We start from the raw sequence: 13,665 nt of genomic DNA, 5'->3' as shown, positions 1-13,665 counted from the left end.
CAGATGATTGACTGCTGATTAAGAGTCTTAATTTAGCAATGTCATTTCCTTTGATCCCCAAAAGGACTAGCATTCTGTAAGTAAGACCAAAACTTGTGTGAGCAACATATGCTGCTACGTTTGGAGAGCTAGGGAACTCTGTTCTGGTCATAAACCTGTATGTAACTACTGAGAACATTTTGGGTTGGAGAAGGAATCTCTTCTGTTGATACCTTCAATCCATTTTCATTATCTATGACATTTCAGTGACTCAATGACAGTGTTTCATGGGCCGTGGGGAAATTGAGTTACTCTCCCCTTTCCACTCCCACCATTCTCTACCATCATCTCAAAAGATTTGAGGAGGGAGGAGAATGAGAACATATTGAACCCACCAATTCAGGTGAGATCTCCTTCTGAGTTTAGGATAAGTCCCTTTCCTAATCAGTCATCTCCAGCCATTTCTCACTATCACTTTAATTAGCCAAAGAATTTGGAGTCCTTATGAGCCAAAGTTTCTTTCTTTTGTTGTGGGACAAAGCGTGTCTGGTAAATGTTTAACAAACAGCCCTCTAGGGGGAAAAAAATCTATGCACAGAGCAATTTTAAGTTTAATTTGCATGATTAATATATTCTCTATCACTTTCTTAACTGTAGACAATCAATGAAATAGTAAATCAAGCTTTTTTGACTTGTAGCATTTACAAAGTTCTGAGATGTAAAAGGAGAAAAAAACTCTGAAGATAGGAATTCCAAAGCCAGTGACTGGTAGTACAAGCTTCTTTCAGTAAAAGGGTGGTGATGTGGTTTGCTTTACAACTGTTTTATCTTAAAATGAGACAGTATGGATTGGTTTCTTAGAAAGTATGTAGATGTCAGGGAGAAGATGTACTCCTGGAGAACCAGAGTTCTCCACTGGGTTTCAGAATTAGTCTGCTAGACTGATCCAACAGTCTGACTTTCATGCCTTTGCTCTCCCAGTCCCTGCCCCTTCACTGGACAGAAGTAAGACCTTTTTTTCTGGTCTTACTTTAAGGTTTTTAGAGTTTGATAAGGGCAAATGTGTCTATTGATTCTCTGTGGAAAAGCCGGTTTGAGACTTGATAAAAGATGACTTTTAGCAATGACTAGGTATGTATTTCTGTTGGTATCAGGATTTTGTTTTATTGGAAATCCTTTATGTATGATTTTGTTGGATTTAGATATTTTTATATCCTCTGTGGCTTTAAATACTTCATAATGTCTTGAGTTTCTTTCTTTTGAGATATACATTATGAACAGACTTCTTTTTTTGATCCTTAGACAGAGGAGGATATGTTTGGAGTTCCTGGCTCCAGAGTGTCCAGGCCCTTTCCTAATTCTTCCCCTCCAGCCATTTCTCACTCCCATTTTAATTAGCCAAAGAACCTGGAGTCTTTATGAGCCAAAGTCATTACTGTTGTGGGACCAGGCATGACAGGTAAATGTTTAATAACCAACTCTCTAGGGAAAAAAAATATACACAGAACACTTTTAAGTTTAATTTGCATTAACAATACATTCTCGGGGCGGCCAGGTAGAACAGCGAGCAAGAGCACCGCCTCCACTGTCAGGATGACCTGGGGATCAAATCTGGGCTCCGATACTCAGCACCACACCCAGAAATAACTGGCCGTGTTACCTTGAGCAAGTTACTTAACCCCGATTGCTTTTAAAAAACAAAAACAAAACAATACATTCTCCATCACTTTCTTGTTTTCTGGAGGGGGGAAGGTAGAGCATTTGGAGTTAAGTGACTTGCCCAAGGTCACAGGGCTAGTTTTTTGTGTTGAGTGTCTGAAGCTGGTTTTGAACTCAGGTCCTCCTGATTCCAGGGCCAGTGCTCTATTCACGTTGCCATCTAGCCCCTCTCCATCACTTTTTTAAGTGTAGACAATAAATGAAATAGCAACTAAAGTTTGACTTGTAGCATTTACAAAGTTCTGAGATGTAAATTCTTACACTGAAAAATTTAACAATCTGCTATTCCAATACTCCACTATGCAGGATGGTGGTGGGTGGTGAAAAGGAGAAAACAAATATTCTTCTTTTTAATGTAGATGACAATTTACAAATCCAAACTTCCCATGGCTCTCCCTCTCCTACCCTCTCAGCTCAGAAATCTGTTTAATATTTCATCGAAACGATTGAGATCATTCAGTGAGATCTTCTTCCCACCTCCTCATCTCAAATCACTCAGAAGACTTCTGCATCTATCTCCTCCTTCAACTTTATTTCATAAGAAGAGGTGATTTTTCTCCTCCTTATCAAGGCATACCCGTCTAAATGCACAAGTGATCTCATTCCATCCCATCTTCTCTAGCAGATTACCCCCTCTATCATCCCCACTCTCACTTTCTTCCTGGTCTACTGTCTGTTTCCCTATTGTCCACAAAAAACTCACTTCTCACCAATCCTCAAACAACTCTGACTTGATCCATTCATCCCTATGATCTTTCTTTCCATTTGTAGCTAACTTCCTTGAGGAGGCCATCTGCAATATGTGCCTCCATTTCCTTTTGTCTCACTCTCTTCTTAACTTTCTTTAAAGTAAAATTTTATCTTTATTAATTTGTTTGTTTAGTTTTAGTTTACAAGATTCAGTTCCACAGTCCCTTGAGTTTCAAATTTTCTCCCCCTCCCTTTCCTCCGTCCCACCCCCCCATGGTGGCATGCAATCAAGTATAGGATCTGCAAATACTTTCACATTAATCATTAGTCAGGTTGTAAAGAAGTATTGTAACCTACGTAATGAACAATGGGAAAGAGGAAACAAAAACCAAACAAGAAAAAGAGAGAGAGCAGGTAGTTTTCTTCAATCTGCATTCAAACTTTGTTCTCTCTAGTTCTTTATAGTTCTTTCTCTGAATGTAGACATCTTTTTCCATCACAAATCTTTTAGAGTTGTCTTATAACTTTTCATTGCTGAGAAGGGTCCAGTCTATCAAAGTTGGTTGCTACACATACGTTATGACTGTAATTGTGTACAGATTTCTCCTGGTTTTACTCTTCTCATTCAGCATCAATTTGTATAAGTCTCTCCAGGTAAATATGAAGTCCATCTGCTCCTCATTTCTTATAGCACAATAATATTCCATTACATTCACATACCACAACTTATTTAGTCATTTCCCAGTTGATGGGCATCCCCTTAATTTCCAATTCCTTGCCACCACAAAAAGAGCTGCTATAAATATTTCTGTACACATGAGTCTTCCTCCCACTTCTATGATCTCTTTCAGATACAACCTTAGAAGTGATATTATTGGGTCAAAAGGTATGCAATTATTTATAGCCCTTTGGGCATACTTCCAAATTGCTCTCCAGGATGGTTGGATCAGTTCCCAACTCCACCAACAATGCATTAGTGTTCCAATTTGTCCACATCCTCTCCAGCATTTGTCATTTTCCTGTTTTGTCATCTTAGCCAATCTGACTGGTGAGATGTGCTACCTCAGAGTTGTTCTGATTTGCATTTCTCTAATCAATAGTGATTTAGAGCATTTCTTCATATGCTTATAAATATCTTTAATTTCTTCCTCTGTAAACTTCTTATTCATATCCTTTGACCATTTATCAATTGGAGAATGGCTTGTATTCTTATAGATTTGACTCAATTCTCTCTATATTTTAGAAATGAGGCTTTTATCAGAGAACTGGTTGTAAAAATTCTTTCCAAACTCCCCACTTCCCTCTTAATCTTGGTTATATTGGCTTTGTTTGTACAGAAACTTTTCAATTTAATGTAATCAAAATTATCCATATTGCATTTTATAATGCCCTCTAATTCTTGTTCAGTCATAAAGTCTTCCCTTCTCTGTAAATCTGACAGGTAAACTATTCCTTGCCTTCCCAGATTGCTTACAGTATCAGCCTTTATACCTAGATCGTGCACCCATTTATTTAGACTTGATTTTGGTATACAGTGTTAGATAATGGTCTATGTCCAGTTTCTACCATACTATATTCCAGTTTTCCCAGCAGTTTTTGCCAAATAGTGAGTTCTTATCCCCAAAACAGGGGTCTTTGGGTTTATCAAACAGTGGATTACTATAGTCATTGACTGCTGAGTATCATGTACCCAATCTATTTCATTGATCCACTACTCTCTTCCTCAGCCAGTACCAAGTAGTTTTGATGACTGTTACTTTATAATATAGATTAAAATCTGGTATAGCTAGGCCACCTTCCTTAGCATTTCTTTCCACTAATTCCCTTGATATTCTGGATCTTTTGTTCTTCCAAATAAACCTTGTTACTATATTTTCTAGCTCTATAAAGTAATTTTTTGGTAGATTGATTAGTATGGTTCTAAATATGTAATTTAATTAAGGTAAAATTGTCATTTTTATTGTATTAGCTTGACCTAGACATGAGCAATTGATGTTTTTCCAATTAGTTAGATCTGACTTTATTTGTGTGAAAAGTGTTTTGTAGTTGTGTTCATATAGGTCTTGGGTTTGTTTTGGCAGGCAGATTCCCAAATATTTTATAATGTCGACAATAACTTTAAATGGGATTTCTCTTTCTATCTCTTACTGTAGGATTTCATTAGAAATATATAGGAATGCCAAGGATTTATGTGGGTTTATTTTATATTCTGCAACTTTGTCAAATTTATTTATTGTCTCAAGTAGTTTTTGGCTTGATTCTCTAGGATTCTCTAAGTACGTCATCATATCATCTGCAAAGAGTGATAGCTTAGTTTCTTCTTTGCCTAATTTGATTCCTTCAATTTCTTTTTCTTTTCTAATTGCTACTGCTAATATTTCTAGTACCAGATAGAATAGTAGGGGTGATAGTGGACATCCTTTTTTCACTCCTGATCTTATTGGGAATGCTTCTAGCTTATCCCCATTACATATAATACTTGCTGATGGCTTTAATAGATGCTACCTATTATTTTAAGGAAGACTACACTTATTCCTATACTTTCTAGTGTTTTTAATAGGAATGGATGTTGTACTTTGTCAAAAGCCTTTTCTGCATCTATTGAGATAATCATGTGGTTTCTGCTAGATTTATTGTTGATATGATCAATTATACTGATGGGTTTCCTAATATTGAACCATCCTTGCATTCCTGGAATAAATCCTACCTGATCAAAGTGTATTATTCTTGTGATAAGTTGCTGTAGTCTTTTTGCCAATATTTTATTTAAAAGTTTTGCATCAAAAAAAGCCAATGTAACCAAGATTAGGAGGGAAGTAGAAAATTGGGAAAGAATTTTTACAACTTATATTTCTGATAAAGGCCTCATTTCTAAAATATACAGAGAATCAAGTCAAATCTATAAGAATACAAATCATTCCCCAATTGATAAATGGTCAAAGGATATGAACAGGCAGTTTTCAGAGGAAGAAATTAAAGATATCTATAAGCATATGAAAAAATGCTCTAAATCACTATTGATTAGAGAAATGCAAATCAAAACAACTTTGAGATACTACATCTCACCAGTCAGATTGGCTAAGTTGACAAAACAGGAAAATTATAAATGTTGGAGAGGATGTGGGCAAATTGGAACACTAATGCATTGCTGGTGGAGTTGTGAACTGATCCAACCATTCTGGAGAGCAATCTGGAAATATGCTCAAAAGGCTACAAATGATTTCATACAGGGGTGGCCAGGTGGCTCAACAAGTAAGAGCACCAGCCCCAGTGTCAGGATGATCTGGAGGATCTAATATGGTCTCAGATAGTTAGCACCACACCCAGAAATAACTGGCCGTGTAAACTTGAGCTAGTTACTTAACCCCGATTGCTTTAAAATAATAATAATAATTTCATACCCTTTGACCCAGCAATACCACTTCTAGGGTTGTATCACAAAGAAATCATGGAAATGGGAGGAAGACCCATATGTACAAAAATATTTAAAGCAGCTCTTTTTGTAGTGGCAAAGAATTGGAAATTAAGGGGGTGCCCATCAATTGGGGAATGGCTGAAGAAGTTGTGGTATATAAATGTAATGGAATACTTTTGTGCTATAAAAAACGAGGAGCAGATGGACTTCGTATTTACCTGGAGAGACTTATACAAATTGATGCTGAGTGGGAAGAGTAGAACCAGGAGAAATCTGTACACAATTACAGACACAATGCATGTGTGATGACCAACTTTGATATACTGGACTCTTCTCAGCAATGCAGGGTTATAAGCCAACCCCAAAAGACTCATGATGAAGAGAGATGTCTACATCTAGAGAAAGAACTGAGTTTGAATCCAGATTGAAGCAAACTACCTGCTCTTTTTCTTTTTCTTGTTTGGTTTTGTTTCCTCTTTCCCATTGTTCATTCCATGTGATAGAATCCTTCTTTACAACCTGACTAATGTCTAATGTGGAAGTATTTGCAGATCCTATACTTGATTGTATGCCGCCATGGGGAGGGGGGGGAGGGAGGGAGAAAAAATTTGAACTCAAGGAATTGTGGAACTGAATCTTGTAAACTAAAAATAAACAAACAAATTAATAAAGACCAAAAAAAAATTGCATCTATATTCATGAGGGAAGTTGGTCTATAAATTTCTTTCTCCATTTTGTCTCTTCCTGATTTAGGTATCAATATCATATTTGTGTCATAAAAAGAGTTTGGTAGGACTCCACCAATTTTCCCAAATGGAATCCATCTAGCCCTGGAGATATTTTCCTAGGGAGTTTGTTGATGGCTTGTTCGATTTCATTTCTGAGATGGGATCATTTAAGTAATTTACTTCCTCTTCAGTTAATCTTGGCAACTTATATTTTTGTAAATATACAATGTGAAAAATACTTCCTAATTATTATTTTAATTTCCTCTTCATTGGAGGTAGATTCACTCTTTTCATTTTTTATACTCATAATTTGGTTTTCTTATTTTTTTTATCATATTGGCTAAAGGTCTATCAATTTTATTGTTTTTTCATAAAACCAGCTCTTAGTTTTATTTATTAGTTCAATAGTTTTCTTAAATTCAATTTTATTAACCTCTCCTTTGGTTTTCATTATTTCTAATTTAGTATTTAATTGGGGATTTTCAATTTATTCTTTTTCTAGCTTTTTCACTTGCATGCCCAGTTTATTGACCTCCATTTTCTCTATTTTATTTATGTATGCATTCAGGGATATAAAATTTCCCCTAAGATCTGTTTTTGTTGCATCCCCCAAGTTTTGGTATGTTGTCTCATTATTGTCATTCTCTTGAGTGAAGATAATGATTGTTTCTATAATTTCTTGTTTGACCCACTAATTCTTTAGGATTAAGTTATTCAGTTTCCAATTAGTTTTTAGTCTGTCCTTCCATGGCCCTTTATTACATATAATTTTTATTGTATCATGATCTAAGAAGGATGTGTTTAATATTTCTGCCTTTCTGCACTGAATTGTGAAGTTTTTATGCCCTAGTACATGGTCAATTTTTGTATATGTGCCATGTACCACTGAGAAGAAGGTATATTCGTTTTTACCCCCATTTACTTTTCTGCAGAGGTCTACCATATCTATCTTCTCTAAGATTCTGTTTACCTCCTTAACTTCTTTCTTGTTTATTTATTATTTATCTTGTTTATTTTGAGGTTAGATTTATCAAGTTCAGAGAGGGGGAGGTTCAGGTCCCTCACTAGTATAGTTTTACTATCTATTTCTTCCTCTAACTCCCTTAATTTCTCCTCTAGGAATTTGGATGCTGTGCTGCTTGGTGCATAAATGTTTAGTAATGATATTGCTTCATTTTCGATGGTGCCTTTTAGCAGGATATAGTTTCCTTCCTTATCTCTTTTAATTAGATGTATTTTTGCTTTTGCTTTGTCTGAGATAAGGATTGCTACCCCTGCTTTTTTTTTACTTTGGCTGAGGCATGATATATTTTACTCCAGCCTTTTACCTTTACCCTATGTATATCCCCCTGTTTCAAATGTGTTTCTTGTAAACAACATATTGTAGGATTATAGTTTTTAATCCATTCTGCTATCCGCCTCTGTTTTATGGGAAAGTTCATCCCATTCACATTCACAGTTATAATTACTATCTGTCTCTTTCCCTCCATTCTATTCCTTCCCCTTTTTATGCTTTTATTTTTCCCCTTCTCACTTCCCTTCCTTAGGAGTTTTCCTTTTGACTGCTGCCTTCCTCAGTATTCCCTCCTTATCAACCCCCCTCTCTTTTCCTACCCTTCCCTCTTACTACCTCTTCCCTCCCTTCTAACCCCTCCCTTTCCTTAGCCCTTCCCTCCTCCTACTTCCTGTAAGGTACTATATATTTTTATGCTTAATGTAGTATATTATTTCTTCCTTGAACCAAGATTGACGAGAATAGATCTCATGCAGTTCTCCTCTCCCTCCCCCTTTCTCTCTATTATGATAGGTTTTATGTTTCTTCTCAATAGTCCTATACTTAACTGATAATGTCATTCCCTCCTTACACCAGGACCAATGAGGGCAAAGATCATATAATGTTCATCTCTCTCCCTTCTTTCCCTCTACTCTAATGTGTTTTTATGCCTCTTTGTGTGGCATAATTTACCCTTTTCTGCTTCGCTCTTTCCTCTTCCATTGCAATCCCTTTGCACCCTTTAATAAGGTTTTTTATCATCATTTTGTTTAATTTATACCCACCCCCTCTATTTATCTATATCCTTTGCAAATGTCATGATAAGTATACTGTTCTCAAAATTAACAGATATTGGCTTCCCATATAGGGATGTAAATAGTTTGCTCTTATTAAATAACAAGTTATGTGTGTGTGTGTTTTCCCTATTTACCTTTCTATGTCTCTTGTGAGTCTTGTAATTAGAGACTGAATTTTCCATTGAGCTCTGGATTTTTCATCAGGAAAGTCTGGAAGTCCCTTATATCATTGAATGACCATCTCCTTGCCTGAAAGATTATGCTGTTTTGCTGGATAGCTGATCCTTGGTTGTAACCCGAGCTCTTTTGCCTTGCAAAATATCATATTCCATTCCCTCCAATCTTTCCATGTAGAAGCTGCCAGATCCTGTACGATCCTCACTGTAGTTCCTTGATATTTGAATTGTTTCTTTCTGGCTGCTTGCAGTATTTTCTTCTTTACCTGATAGTTCTGGAATTTAGCTACAACATTTCACGGAGTTTTCAATTTGGGATCTTTTTCAGGAGGTGTCCGGTGGATTTTCTCGATTTCTATTTTACCTTCTGGTTCTAGGATCTCAGGGCAGTTTTCCTTGATGAGTTCTTGGAAGATGTTGTCCAGGCTCTTTTTTCATCATGACTTTCTGGTAGACCAATAATTCTTAGATTGTCTTTCCTAGATCTGTTCTCTAGGTCAGTAATTTTTCCATTGAGATATTTTACCTCTTTTTCTAATTTTTCATTCTTGAGGTTTTGTTTGACTGGTTCTTGGTGCCTCATAGAGTCATTAACTTTAATTTGGTTGATTCTAATTTTTAGTAAATTATTTTCCTCAGTTTTTGAAGCTTCTTTTCCATATGTTCAGATTTCATTTTTAGTTCACACATTTTTCTTTTTAAGGAGCTGTTTTATTCATTGAAAAGATTTGCTGTTTTTACAATTTTGATTTTAAAAGAATTAGTCCTTTTATCTTCTACCTTTCTAATTTGGTTTTCAAAGTCCTTCTTGGGCTCTTCTAAGAATGCTTTCTGGGCTTGAGACCAGTTCATATTCCCTGTTGAGCCTTCAGCTGTGGGTGTGGAATCAATGCTGTCTCCTTCTGAATTTCGTTCCTCACTCTCTCAATAATAGGATTCTAGAGTCTTTGTCTTTGCAATCCGTCTTTTACCTATTTTGAGGCAGGGCCTTAGCCATGCCTTCTTCTAGGACTCCCAAACCTTCACTATTTAAAAATGTTGCTCTGGAGCAATAATTTCTGTGTTTTTTTTGGGGGGGAAGGGGTAAGGGGACTGGAATAGGCAGGGTTCACTCTGCCATCCTGGTTCCTGGAAGTTCAGAAAGGTTTTTTTTTAAATTTCCAGGCTGTGGGTTGATAGTCCCAGAAGTAGCTGCTGCCACTGCCACAGGCCCTCCATTTGTCTCTTACCCAGCTCCAACAGATCCCAGTCCTATGGTTATAGGCCTGGGAATGGCCCTTGCTGTTGAAGAGGTCACCCATAAAGAGGGTTAGAGTTACTCTGGAGACCCCAAAATACCAACATGTTGGGTCCTGCCAAATGAATTCAGCTCGTCTTCTCTCAGCCAAAGAAAAGTAAAGTTTATTAAAAGTTTGCTTGCTTTAGACACAGAGTAATCTGTGCTAGGTCATTCTATGATGCTCTCACCAACATAAGACACCCATGGGGTCTTATATGCAGAAGGTTGTGGGAAGAATCTAGGAGTGGTCTAGAGGAGGAGTTTGGGGAGGGTCTTCAGGAGGAGTTAATGAGATCAATAAGTAATTAAGGGTAGGAAGTTGCTGGAGACCACCTGGAGACTACAGACCATGGTGGGCTAGGCCAGTTCAAGGGTAGATTGATAATTTTGATAGGCTCAAGGGTGGGAAGTCTAGTAACAGAGGCTTGGGCTCAGTCACAATGTAAGGCTTATTGCCTCATGCAAATGCCTCATCAAATGAGATGATTTAATCAGAGTTCAAGGGGGGTTTCCCAGAGCTATACCTCAAAGATTCAAGGAAAGCCAGAGGGGGCTCCCAGGGCCCATACCTCATCACCTTTGGTGGATCAACTTGCCTTCACACCAGGCTTCTCTCCTCTTCTTAACTCTCTATAGACTGCCTTCCAAGATCATCATTCAACTGAACTCCTTTACAAGTTGTCCATGCTCCCTTCCAAGTTATCAGTGATCTTGTATTTGCCAAATCAAATGGCCTTTCTTCAATCCTTAGCCTTCTTGACCTCTTTTCAGCTTTTGACATTGCTGCCCACCCTCTTCTCCTCGATACTCTCTTCTCTATAGGTTTCTGTGGCGATACTCTACCCTGATTTTATTTCTATCTGTCTGAATTTTCCATCTCCTTTGCTGGATCTTTGACCAGGCCATGGCAGTAAATTGTGTTAATAAAACTCTTTTCCCTTTTTAGTATTTTCCTTGGTGATCTCATCAGTTCCCATGTATTCAATGATCATCTCCATGCTGATAATCCTCATATCTTCTTATCCATCCTTTTTTTTAATCTCCAGACTCATATCTCCAAATGTCTATTAAATGTCTCAAACTGGACATCTCCCATAAATCTTAAACTCATTATGTCTAGTCCTATGCTCATTACTTTCTCTCAAACTCTTCCTCTTTAACTGTTGAGGGCACCATCATTGTCCCCGTCGCCCAGGCTCACAACCTAGGTGTCATCATCAGCTCCTCACTCTCTCACCACCCTCTCCCTTCATATCTAATCTATTGCCTTCTGATCATTTCTACCTTTATAAGTTTTCTTGAATACAGCCCCCTTTTCTCCTTTGTCACTGTAACCACTTTTGTGCAACCCCAGTAACCTCACGTCTAGACTATTGCAATAGCCTGATGACTATTAGGTTATTGCAATAGTTGATATAGTTTACATATATAGATATATAGTTGGCCTCCCTTACTCATGTTTCATTCAGTTGTCAAACTGATCTTCCTAACCCAGGTTTAAGCACAGGTTGGACTTCCTGGCTCCAGAAAGGCCAGGCCCTTTCTTAATTCCTCCTCTGCAGCCGTTTCTTACTCTCACTTTAATTAGCCAAAGAACCTGGAGTCTTTATGAGCCAAAGTCCCTTAACTGTTTTGGGACCAGGCATATCTGGTAAATGTTTAACAACCAGCTCTCTAGAAAAAAAAAGTATGCACAGAACACTTTTAAGTTTAATTTGCATTAACAATATATTCTCCATCACTTTCTTAAGTGTAGACAATCAATGAAAAAGTAACTAAAGCTTTGGCTTGGGGCATTTACAAAATTCTGAGATGTAAATCCTAACACTGAAAATTTAACAATCTGCCACTCCAGTACTGCACTATGTAGGATGGTGGTGGGTGGTGAAAATAAGGAGAAAATAAATCACCTTATTCCTTCCAATGGCTTCTTGTCACCTCTAGCATCTAACATAAAATCTGTTTGGCATTCGAAGCCCTTCATAACCTGACACTTTGCTGTCTTTCATCTTCTTATACTTTGCTCTCCCCCATGTATTCTTCTCTTCAGTTCTAGCCTCCTTATTCCTTGAACAAGACACTCTACCTACATTTTCATTCGTTCCTCTCCATGCCCAGAACACTCTCCCTCCTCAGCTCTGCCTCTGGACTTTCCTGGCTTCCTTCAAGTCTCAGCTAAAATCCCACCTCCTGCAAAAAGTCTTTCCTAGTCCTTCTTAATCTTAATGAATTCCCTCTGAGACTATTCCCTCCCCCAATTTATCCTGTATTTATCTTATTTGTATTTATTTGTTTTCATGTTGTCTCCCCCATTAGACTGAGTTTCTTGAGAGCAGGGACTGTTTTTTCTTTTCCTCTGTATTCCTAGTGTAGCACAGTGCCTGTCACATAATAAGCACAGATTCTTGTTGATTCATTATTTTGTATGTGAATATTATATGTGTGTGTGTTTTCTCCCTGTTTAGATTGTAAACTCCTTGAGGACAGGGACTCTTTCATTTTTGTCTTTGTATTCCCAGTACCTAGTGCAGTGATTGACCCATAGTAAGTGCTTAATAAATGCTTATTGATTGATTATTATTGGCCCCACAACAAGACTAAATAAACGCCAACCTTTGGATCAGTACCCAGATGCCTAGCAATGCATTGTGAATATCTAGCACTATGTACTGAAATGTGATATGCCTTTCAGGGCAGTGAATTTGGGGAGGGAAGGGTGATATTTGACAGAAGCTGAAACAGAGGTCCCCCATGTAGCATCTGCCATTTGCTGGTCTGGCTGATGCTATCCTGTCTATTTCTCACTCATCTGTCCCTAGTTAACCTCCTCTCCCATATCCTGGCTTACACCATCAACATATTTCAGTTATGTCCCCAACATTGGCATAATTTGCTCCTGATCACCAGAAAAATGGTATCACAGTTCACTACTGACAGATCACTGCCAAGCTCTTGCAGGCACGAGCTTTTCCATCTATTTTGACACTTTCGTTCCCATCCATGTGAGTACTTATATATACGTAAGTAACTATACTTACATGGTGCACCCACCTTGTTTATATATAGTTGTTCGCATGTTGTCTCCCCCATTAGATGGTGAATTCCTGGAGAATTGACTTTTGCCCTTTTTTGGTATCTTACCCAGACCTTAGAACAGTGCCTGGCATGTAACAATCACTTAATAAAGGCTTATTAACTGACTGACTGACTTCCACTGAGGCAGATTGAAGTCTACCCACATATTTTCTTATCCATGTCCTTCCATTAATCATCCTCAGAGAGTTGACATAGCTCCCATTAATTAACATTAAATCTAAATTTAATCAAATATGGCAAGCATTAGATAACTTATTCATGTGGACTACTAAGCCTTTCATGCTCCCCAGAAAACTCAAGTACTCTCTGGGCTGACATTTCAGATTATTTATAGAATCATGGAATGTTTAAGAAGCAGTGTGGAGTAGTGGACAGACAGCTGGCTTTAGATCAAGGTACACCTGGCTTTATGTCCTGCCTCTCACACATAAAGGCTAAGTGACAAGTCACATTTAACCTCTCAGTGATCTAAGCAACTCTCTCAGACTACAAGTTGTAATGAAAGTGTTGACC

Source organism: Petaurus breviceps, unplaced genomic scaffold (genome assembly GCF_028583685.1).
Source record: "Petaurus breviceps papuanus isolate PSGF00001 unplaced genomic scaffold, PetGlider_PUasm1.0 189, whole genome shotgun sequence".
Lineage (NCBI taxonomy): Eukaryota > Metazoa > Chordata > Mammalia > Diprotodontia > Petauridae > Petaurus > Petaurus breviceps.
Note: the sequence above shows the minus strand (reverse complement) of the source record.